At 37.4% G+C, this 10,261-nt stretch overlaps 1 non-coding gene across 1 annotated transcript; it reads left to right on the forward strand.

Moving 5' to 3' along the window:
- Window positions 1-200: 200 nt before the first annotated feature.
- LOC122351140 lies at window positions 201-307 on the forward strand. The gene has a single exon (XR_006251702.1). It is a non-coding gene; the product is annotated as a U6 spliceosomal RNA (small nuclear RNA).
- Window positions 308-10,261: the final 9,954 nt, after the last annotated feature.

Here is a 10,261-nt window from a genome sequence, read left to right on the forward strand (position 1 = left end):
TAATTACACCAAATATATAGTTTAAATGATCGGAAATTAGTCTGGAAACTTACATATATGTGTTGCAGCAGCTCAAAAGTGCTTGTATTTATTCTCGTAAATAACTAAATCATTATGACTAAATCATAATCGCTCACCACCTTCGAGACATCGTTCCCAGATACAGCCCTATATATACCAGACGTCTGGGCTACTAGTTCGTGCTTGCTTCGGCAGCACATATACTAAAATTGGAACGATACAGAGAAGATTAGCATGGCCCCTGCGCAAGGATGACACGCAAATTCGTGAAGCGTTCCTCATTTTGATTTTTTTTTTTCATTCATTTTTGTTACATACTTAGAAAGTGCCTAAGCACGCGTATCAAACTTGGAGGCATTTTATTGAGCATTTATTTATATATGAGCACCCCCCTCTCAGTGTGAACTTTGTTTCTGTAAATATAAGAGTATAATATAAAATATGTTTTTGTCATACATTATTGAACGGTTTTTAATCGTTAAACATCAAGATTAAACTGGATTTAAAAAAAGGCTATTTGACATCCATAGAATGTGCTTAAGACGTGCACATATGTGAAACTTTATCGAATGACAGGGCAGAGCAATTTTTATTCAGCATGTATTTAACTACTTTTATTTATCCAATGAAAAGTAACGCACATCCCATTGAGATCAATGCTACTAAAAAGAAATACACAGCGTTCAGTCGTGGTCTGTGAAGGTTAATCCAAAAAAACTGAAGAAAAGAAAACGGTTGAAAATAGCACGTCAAAGTCATGGTATCTAAATGATCTTTTCTGGTCTTGAGTGATTGTTTTGAGCAAGTAAAGCTTTAAGAAGGCGAAACGATCATCAAAAGTACTTCAGTTTGCACACTTCTTATCAGAAAAGGTTCAATAAAGTATCGTCTTTTGTTGTCATGGGAGCGTCCAACGTGCCGTTTATTAAAATAATGTCTGTGTGCATGTGTGTAAAACAACAAACTGATTTATAAACAATCGTGTGTAACTGTATACGCATTGTTGTGAATAGCTGGACTAGTGACTAGTTATAGCTGGAAAACAGTCGCCTGCCGAAACTGAAATGTTCATGCTGACTAGATAGACACAGTGAGTTTGTCTTTACTATAACTTACGTGTTAGATGCGATTCACCTCAACAGTCCTGTCAGGTCTCTGGAGCGAGCTACGGGTCGGCCGATCTGGTTAAAAACACACCGTTTTTATATTTATTCATATTTGTGCTGAATGCTGCAAGCAACGTTTTGAAGAATGAATATAATTCAGCAATATATATTTTTATAGAAAGTGGTTTAGGTGTAGGAAATATCTACTGTGTTAAATTGAATGTTGTGGTCTGATATTTTGAGATACTCCTAAGGCTACGGCTGCAGATAATTATCATTTATCTCCATTTTGGCTAATCAGGAATATTAAAACAACAGTCCATAAGAAATATAGACCGATTATCTTTTTATGTCACACAGAGTATGGATGGTGCAGGCATCCCCGATCCTATACTGACAATCATTACTCAGAGTCACACGATCCTTCAGAAATCATGCCAGTATGCTGATTTACTGCTCAGGAAATATTTCTGATTGTTATCAATGTTGAAAACAGTTGTGCTGCACAATCTTTTTGATTGAGTTTTGATGTCAAAAATCCCACAGCACACCACTAGATCCTAACCGATAATGAAATCTAGTTGCAGCACACACATAAGGATCTGCCCTCAAATCTCAAACATGCACGCACTACAAGATTTTAACACTGTGGCGCATCAAACGCTACAAAATAATATTATCATCCGCAGGTCGCTGTCGATATTCGTGACGTTTGCGTTAGCTAGTACTCACCGGGAACATTTGGTCACAATATTAAAGGCAAATGGCTATGCCCAGGATTTTTTGAGTAAACGCTGTACTTATTCAAACAAGTATTGTGATTTTCCAAGAAGGAAAGTAAGGACTTATGCATTATGATGTTTGCATGCCAAGAGCAAAGTTCTTCAGTACTGTCTACATGCGATTTTATTTGTATTATTTTAATTGTTTTACGACATTATTATGACTGAAGCGCGTTTAGCAATTCGGCTCTACAGAAACGGAAAGCTGTGTTTAAAATTAAACGTATAGAAGTATAAATAAATTACATTAGCCCATTTAATCTCACTGCAATGCAATCCAATTGCACTTGCTAGTAAAAAGGGCAAAAAAAAAGTTGACTATTATGCTGAATTTAAATATTCAGATGTTACAGCAATCGCATAGCATTGATTTTAAAATGTTTAAAATGTACAAAAAAGTTAAAAACATTTTTATGTATAATGGTAAACTTAAAATGTGAACAAACCATTTAAAATGGCACATTGCTCCGTCCTTTCAGTCTTTCTGCTTTGCTTTTTGCCCATTTTTAATGCACGATCTGTATCAGGCGGTTCTCCTGTTTCTGGCATCTCTTTATCAAGATCTGTCATTCCCGAAACATATTCACATTGATCTTGTGCTTCTTCAGTGTCTCTTGTCGCTGTGTTTTCTCTTTTTTGTCTCAGCAGTCTATCTCGCTCAGCAAGCAGAAAGACTTTTCCTTTTGTCTTCTCCTCTTCTAGTCTGTGTCGAAGCCTTTGGATTTCAGACCCATGTTTGGCTTTTATGGCCTCCATTTCTTGTCTAACCCGAAACATTTAGTAAATAGTGAATGAATGAATAAATACAGAACGTTCCTTTAAATGAGCTCAGTGCACCGTGTCCTGTTTTTAATTTAGTTTTTAAGTGCTTGATAAATGTAGCACACTTGATGAATGCTTTCTTTCATTATGGGGTTTTGTGGTGCTTCTGATTGTGTTTCGTAATATCTAGTGTAGTGAAGAATCAACAGTATAGACTAAACCTAATTCGACTCAAAACGTCTGCTAAACCATTTCAGTGCGGGTTGAAAATGTTTGCATTATTTCTAGTGTTAGCGACATAAACAAGTAATACCAGCATATTAAATTATTGGTATTAAACGAGGAATGTTGGACAATAAATCTAAAACAAGAATGTTGTTTTATATCGCTGTCCGTTAAAGAACAACCGAAGTAACAATTTAAAATGTAACAGAAAGAAAGGTCAGCTTTCCATCACAAATGTGTCCAAAAGAAGTTATAGTCCATTTAACCTCTTATTGGCGAGCGAGTTAACGTGCAGAACCGGTGGTTTTAATGCACGCTTATGAAGAGTACAAGCCTGTTATAAACAAACAATGCATTTGTGAAGGACAGAGAGTTTCTAATTATAAGAGTTAATGCATTTTTAAGTTTTCTTTTTGTTGCATGTAGCTAGAAAAAAAAGGCTAAAGGCGTGGAGGACCACATTCACTCACTCCATGTGAGAAGCTGGCACTGTCCTTAAAGGTGACCCATCATTGAACGAAGGGTCATGGTAATCCAAAGCGCGAGAGATCCCTTTGATAAGTCAAAGTGCTGTCCAGGTTGGCGAGTATAGGAAGAAATCCTTCAAGCGATGCTTATCGCATTATCACCGAAACATATAGCGTGCCGCAAGAATTAACGGCTTCACGAAGAGAAAGGTTTCCTCCTGTTATCTCTAAAGTAGAAATGTAGTTTCTATGTAAGTTCTGCAAGAGCCTTAAAAGACTCTTTCTTCCACGTGCGCTACTTGCCGTGGCCCTCCATCTGCTGTGGAGCATGACCCGAAGAGGACGTAAGCACGGGAACAACACTGCAGACCGCCTCCGACAGCTAGCCGAAGGACACAGAAGAGAGCTGAACCCTGACCTCAAGACCTCACTCAAAAATGAGGATAGAAATACAAGCCATTGCCCCACAACAACCTGTACCGGGAGGGAAAAAAAAATCAGTAGCTGTAAGAGAAATACAGCGGAGCTTTTGACGACAGAAACTGCTCTTGCCGGCTCCCATGGTTTATCGTGGGTTTTTTTCCAATGAAAATATTCATACTGTTTTAAACAAAATGAATATCTTATAAAAGCATTTATGTATTTTGCTTTATATTTATATAGACTATTATGTTAGAAGTATAATTTACACGCTTAATATGTTTTATATCTTGTTTTAAGTGTGAAGTTAAAAGAATTTGAAAAACAGAGCGGGTGTCACTATTAGATGAATAGCTTTTACTGCAGAACTTTTTTTGAAGTCTGTCAAACCTTCACAGGGACATAGTGACATAGGCCACATGTAAAAATAAAGGCGTTTCTCTTGGATTCTGTGAACATGTTTGGTGCTGTTGACCAAACTACAAAGCAGCACGGTTCCAGTCTCTTCTACAGTAGATCCGAATGACTTTTTTGCTCTCGTGAGGTTGTTTGTGGAAGGATTATTATTGCCATTTAAAACTTAAGTGTGGGCTGGATTTTTAAAGAAATCAATTTCTAAGGCTTTGCTTTGTAATACGTTTCAAACTTAATTACTCTGTCTTTACGTACACACACACACGCACGCGCACGCGCACACGCACACACACACACTAATATTTTTTTTTAAATGAACTTTACTTACACTGTTTTACTCCCAGCTGTCTTAATTGGTTGTATTTCTCCCACAAATAAACTTTTTAAATAAATAATTTTCGGGTATCACACATATCGCTCATTAATAATATTTTATTTTTAGGTTTTTGCGTGCATATATGTGCCTGAAAGTAGCTATTGTGTTCCTGGCCTCATGGAAAGGGCGTTTCGAGAGACTAAAAATAAAATAATCTCCCAAGACAACTCTCCAGTACGAGGCTTGAGGATAGCCAGTAGTATGCTATTGTGTGTAACCTATTCAAGTCCTGATTTAAAAAAAACCCTTCCTTTTTTTCTTTATAATTTCACACACACTACACTTCACCCCCATCGTCTTCTTTCAAAAGAGCCGAGAGTGTTTTAAAGACTCGCACTAACCCACTACACTTGTTTCCTGGTCCATCCCACAGCAAATCAGCCCAAAAGTGACCTGTACGCCCCAAAAATGTCCAGGAGAGGGTGCTAGAGACACTGAGAAAATGTATTTCGTTTAAATGTAGTTTCCAGTTATCCAAAGATTTTTTTCTTACAAAACATAGTCTGCTATATACATATATACACTATCAGTCAAAGGTTTTTGAACAGTACGGTTTTTAATGCTTTTAAAATAACTATTTTCTGCTCGCAAATTCTTGAATTTATTTGATCCAACACACAGCAAAAACAGTAATATTGCGAAATACTTGATATGATTTAAAATAATTGCTTTCTATATACCAGTCAGTATATATATATATATATATATATATATATATATATATATATATATATATATATATATATATATATATATATATATATATATATATACTCTGTTTATGTTGGTGTTCATTTCCTTCATATGCTTTTTGGATTACAGTTGGATCACAATTAACTTCTTTAAATAATACCACAGGAGCAAGAAACATAATTATCAACATTTTGACCAAAAATATTTTATTTATTTTTTTAAATTTATGTATGGGCTAATTCAAAGTCATTTATAAAATGCAATTTTATTTTCCTGATAAAAAGCACATTAAATTTACAAATTTCCATCATCTCAGCATCGCGTATTCCTGTTACGTCATGGAGGCGCGGCGCTGATTGGCTGCGGAGCGCAGATAGCCCCGCCCCCGCCGGAGGCACGCGTGCAGGGCTCTGAGTGAACGGAGGCAGCAGCAGAAATGATGGAAGTTTGATCTCTCTCCAGTGAACTTGATCGTTTTCACCGCGGCATGAACAACAAACCGGACAGAGCGCAACTTTGAGGCAAACCAACTAGAGATATGGTGGACAAAACACACGGGATCGACTTTTCCAAAAAGCATTTAGGGACGACAGCCAATGGTGAGATATGTTTTTATTTCTTTTAAGATGTGTTCTTAGTCCTTATTAAAAAAAAAAAGTTGCATTATAATGGCGATTGCTGCGTAATTTGATTCACTGAGTTTAATACCCTTCACAGATAACTTAAGAAATCTTCCTTTAGTTTAAAATGGTCCCATTAGCAATGGTTTTGTAAACCCAAGTTACCAGTGACAGTAAGTACAGTAGGGAGGACGAGGTCCTGTGTTTCTTTCTCTTTTTTTCAGTGAGAAATGAATACAGAGGAAGAGATTTTTTAGAAGGAGAGAAGTCAACAACAGGAAAGTTTTTATTTGGACGTGGGTCACTGATCTTTAAGTGCTTGTAAAATGTGAACTTTTGAACTTGGGGAAACCTGCATCCCCCCATCCAGCAAGTTCTAGGATCATTTAGGAATTTGTGGCCACAACCTGGTCATTACAGCTTTATCTAAACAGCCTCCTTATCTGCTCCACACCGCCCAGAAAAATATAAATTGAGCCCTAAACAACTTCTTTTCCAGCTTTAATTAATGTTGCCATCAAAGAGAATGGCCCGATGCCTTGGAATAGGGTAACAATCACTTACTGTGATCCTTTTCTCACCCTCAAGTCTTTTGAAAAATGTACGACTTGTCTTGCGTGCGGCATAAAATGTTTCAAACTTATAAAGGATGTCCTGAAAACTCTTTCGGATAGAAACCGAGCCTCTAGTGCTCCAGAAAAGACAGAAATGAATCTACAGAGAGCTTTGCGGCAGGTGGAGGATCTCAGCAGCTGTGTTATATTTGCTTATATGAGGACATACTGAGAGTTATGGCACAGGGGGATTTTTAATGATGAGTTCATATCGATGGATTGATTGTTTGTTCTTGGAAGCGCACGTATCACACGGTGGACTCTTCTGGGGCTTTCCTTCATGTCCGGAGCTCAACGGCGTCAGTCCCCAGTCACGTTCAAAGTATAAGAGCAGCTCGGACACTCTGCTGAAGTTCTTTTGTGTTCAGACAATAAATACGTGAAGGTTCGGAGATGAAGGTGAATAGGTGGCGCACAAATTTACATCCTGAGAGGATCGATACTTTTAATGTCATTTAGAATTAAAAAAAATTGAATTATAGTCTGATCAATGCAGATGTAGATAATTAAGGATTTCAAATAATCCGTTTGGATACGCAACACCACACTACATCATAATTGTCAAATAATTAGTAGCCGGTCTGTGATATAAAAAAAAAAATGGTGAATGCCACCTAGTTTTGTCTGGGCGTGAAGAAAATGATCTTGTGAGAGCTGAACGGGCTGCTTCTCTCAAACCCCCAACCCTGAAGTCATCTTCTCGTAACTGCATTAAATGTCCCAGGAGGCCTCAGACGTCAGATACATTGGCGTCAGTCGGGTCACTTGTTCTTATTCTCAGAGGTTTGTAAACAGCCAATCGATATATAGCCATTCAAACCAATCTTTACAAATTAGGGCCTCAATCACAACGTGGCTTTATAGAAGTGTCTTCATTGTCGTTGTTTGACGAAGCGTAAATTTGCTTCTAATCTAAAGAGAAGTGAATGATGTAACGGGTTTCTGTGCATTTTTTTTTTTTAATAAGCGTTTAACTTGACAGCCTGACAACTGCAGCGTGACATAGAGATGGGACGGGTTTCTTATCGATGCCTTGTGATAATTGGCACGGATAAGGGAGATTAGAGCCCTAAAATTAATTTGCTTGATCTCAGAGGGCTGTTTGATGGACTTTTGCCCGAAGGCAGAAGGAAAGCGCGCCGCGTTGTATAGATGTTGAGGTTCCATGCAGAGCCGCTGCTGTGGAAATGGACCCCTTTAATGTCACACATCCCAAGGGCCTTCCACCTTCGGCTTGTATAGAGGAGTGAAAGGTGAAGGATGACCTACCTCTCGTGGTTGGCAGCCGTTTTTTTGCCTTCTTAAAAAAAAAATCTGATTTATTTGAAATGAAGCATATTTAATATGTCTGTTTTGGTGTTATAAACGCATTCTGTGTCTATATTAATGACTACGCATTGTATGCCGTATGTAATATTAAGATTTTCTCGATGCAGGTTTCTGTGGAGATCTATTGGATGCAGAAGAGCAAGGTAAGGTCGCTTATTGGCTTAGATCGACACGCAGTTAGTTTTTATTCCTTGACTTTTTCTGTGTTCATTGTTGCATAAGAGGCATTAAAAGGGCCCTTTGATAGATTTCAGGAGTTAAGAAATGAATGCCCGTGTGGCTGTCAGTGTGTGAACGTCAAATGTCCACCAGGGGGCTGCCCTCCATCTCTAAACCGTTGCTTCTCACCGTGGCGCAGCGACGGAAATGTTGCTTTAACGTGTATGTGTGCAGTTATGAGTGTGTGTTTTTATTTGTGTTTGTCGTATTTGTGGTTACCAGTGTTACTGAGCTAAATGCAGTGACGCATGACTTCCTCCAATCCGATTCAGTCCAGAAGAAGCCGAACAGTTTCAACATATAACGTTACGCATACTGATCTAAAAGCAGTTCTCTGTTGAAATGAAAGGGTTCATTTACGTTTAGCTACTTTTTTTCTTACCTTGCCATTGAACTATATCTCATGAAACTGAATGTAACTAAATACTTGGCTTACATCATTGTGAAGGCAGCGTTTTGCAGCATTCGGCTGCAGCTTGGAATTTTGGGATTGCGTATTTCACTTTTGACCTTTGACCTTTGTTGTGTTCATTTGGCTCACTCTGTGAATAAATAATGCACTCGTGCTGACTAGACATTTTCTCAGTGTATTATTATGTGTATTATATATATATATATATATATATATATATATATATATATATATATATATATATATATATATATATATATATATATATATATATATATATATATATGTATATGTATATGTGTGTATATATATATATATATATATGTATATGTGTGTATGTGTAAAATACCAATATTTTTTAGAACTGAAACCATACTACATTATCAGAAATGTTTTTCTCTTTAATGTGAGGCAGCAGGGTGACGTATTTTCGCTTTGGTCTCTTGAGAGGCCTAAAAGTGTATGAACTGATAGTTTTCACAGATATCTGTATGTCCAGGTTCATCTCAAGTTCATTTCTTCCTCTTTTAGTGTCGGTCATTCTCTGCAGACTCTATTGCCCTCTGACTTCCCCCCTCCTTCTGCTCTTATACGCTGCGGTGCCAGGTGGTGGCTGTAAGAGGAAAGGTCATTTTCAGTTCAGCCATTGCTGACCTCGGTGTGACTGCTGCACGTAAACCTCTGGGAAGCCGCGATGAGGGAAAAGAGGCATGAGGGACCTGTTGAAGCAGCACACCAGAGAAAGACCTCTATTGTTACCGAGGGCTGTGATTGAATTATGAGGTAAAGCATGATGGGCTGTAAACGCCAGGGTGAAACGGGCACGTTAACGCCGCTCTCTGATGGCTTTCTGGGTGGAGCTCGATATTCGACAAGAGAGACTATAAGGCAGGATTAGATTTCATTAATTAGATGCTGAAAAGGGACTTTTGCATAACAGAAAGCGATTTGAGTTTTTCATTGTGCATTACAATTATTCTAATTCCAATTATCCAATTATTATTTTTATTAGTCAAATACTAGCTAACAACATAACATAATTGAAAAAACATGATTTTTGAAAATTGGTTATCTGTTTTTGAAAATGATATTTCAGCACACAGCACACACGACACATGCAATAAACATGAACTAAAATGTAACACATGACACTGATCACAAAAATAAGAAACAAAACGTTTTCAAATAAAATGATATTTGTATATGGTGTTATGTAGCTACTTACGGGAATGTTTTTTTATCATAAATGATACATTTCATTAATTTACTTGCAAAAACTGTATTTTATAGTAAAATTATAAACGAATGAGTTTTAAACCATTTATGTCTATGGATGACAGTACAGTAATTATTTTCATTGTAGCGTTTTACAGTCTTTTCTTTAACATTTTAATGTAGTTGTTTTTCAGAGCTCTCAGAGTTTGTCAAGTGCTCTGAAATGACTCTAAAATGGGTTTTGTGCGTTCCTGCACTCGTCCACCTCTCAACAATATATGCATAGTGACTTTCATTTTAACTGCGGTATACTATATATTATATTAGCCGTGTTGATTTGGTAGTTCTTGAGGTCTTAAGTGATGTTTTTAGTCGCTGCACATCCCCCATTATTCTGGCAAGTCTATAATCCAAATCCAGTTGCAAAGTAAATTGTCAGTTTGCCTGTGTGTGTGTGTGAGTGTGTGAGTGTGTGAGTGTGTGTGTGTGGGCGTGTGTGTTTTGCAGGCTAAGTTCAGCATTAGTTTCAGTGCTAATAGAGTTGTGTAGGGCCTAAACCCCCAATAAAAGAAAAGCACTGCCCTTA

Source organism: Puntigrus tetrazona, chromosome 8, assembly GCF_018831695.1.
Source record: "Puntigrus tetrazona isolate hp1 chromosome 8, ASM1883169v1, whole genome shotgun sequence".
Lineage (NCBI taxonomy): Eukaryota > Metazoa > Chordata > Actinopteri > Cypriniformes > Cyprinidae > Puntigrus > Puntigrus tetrazona.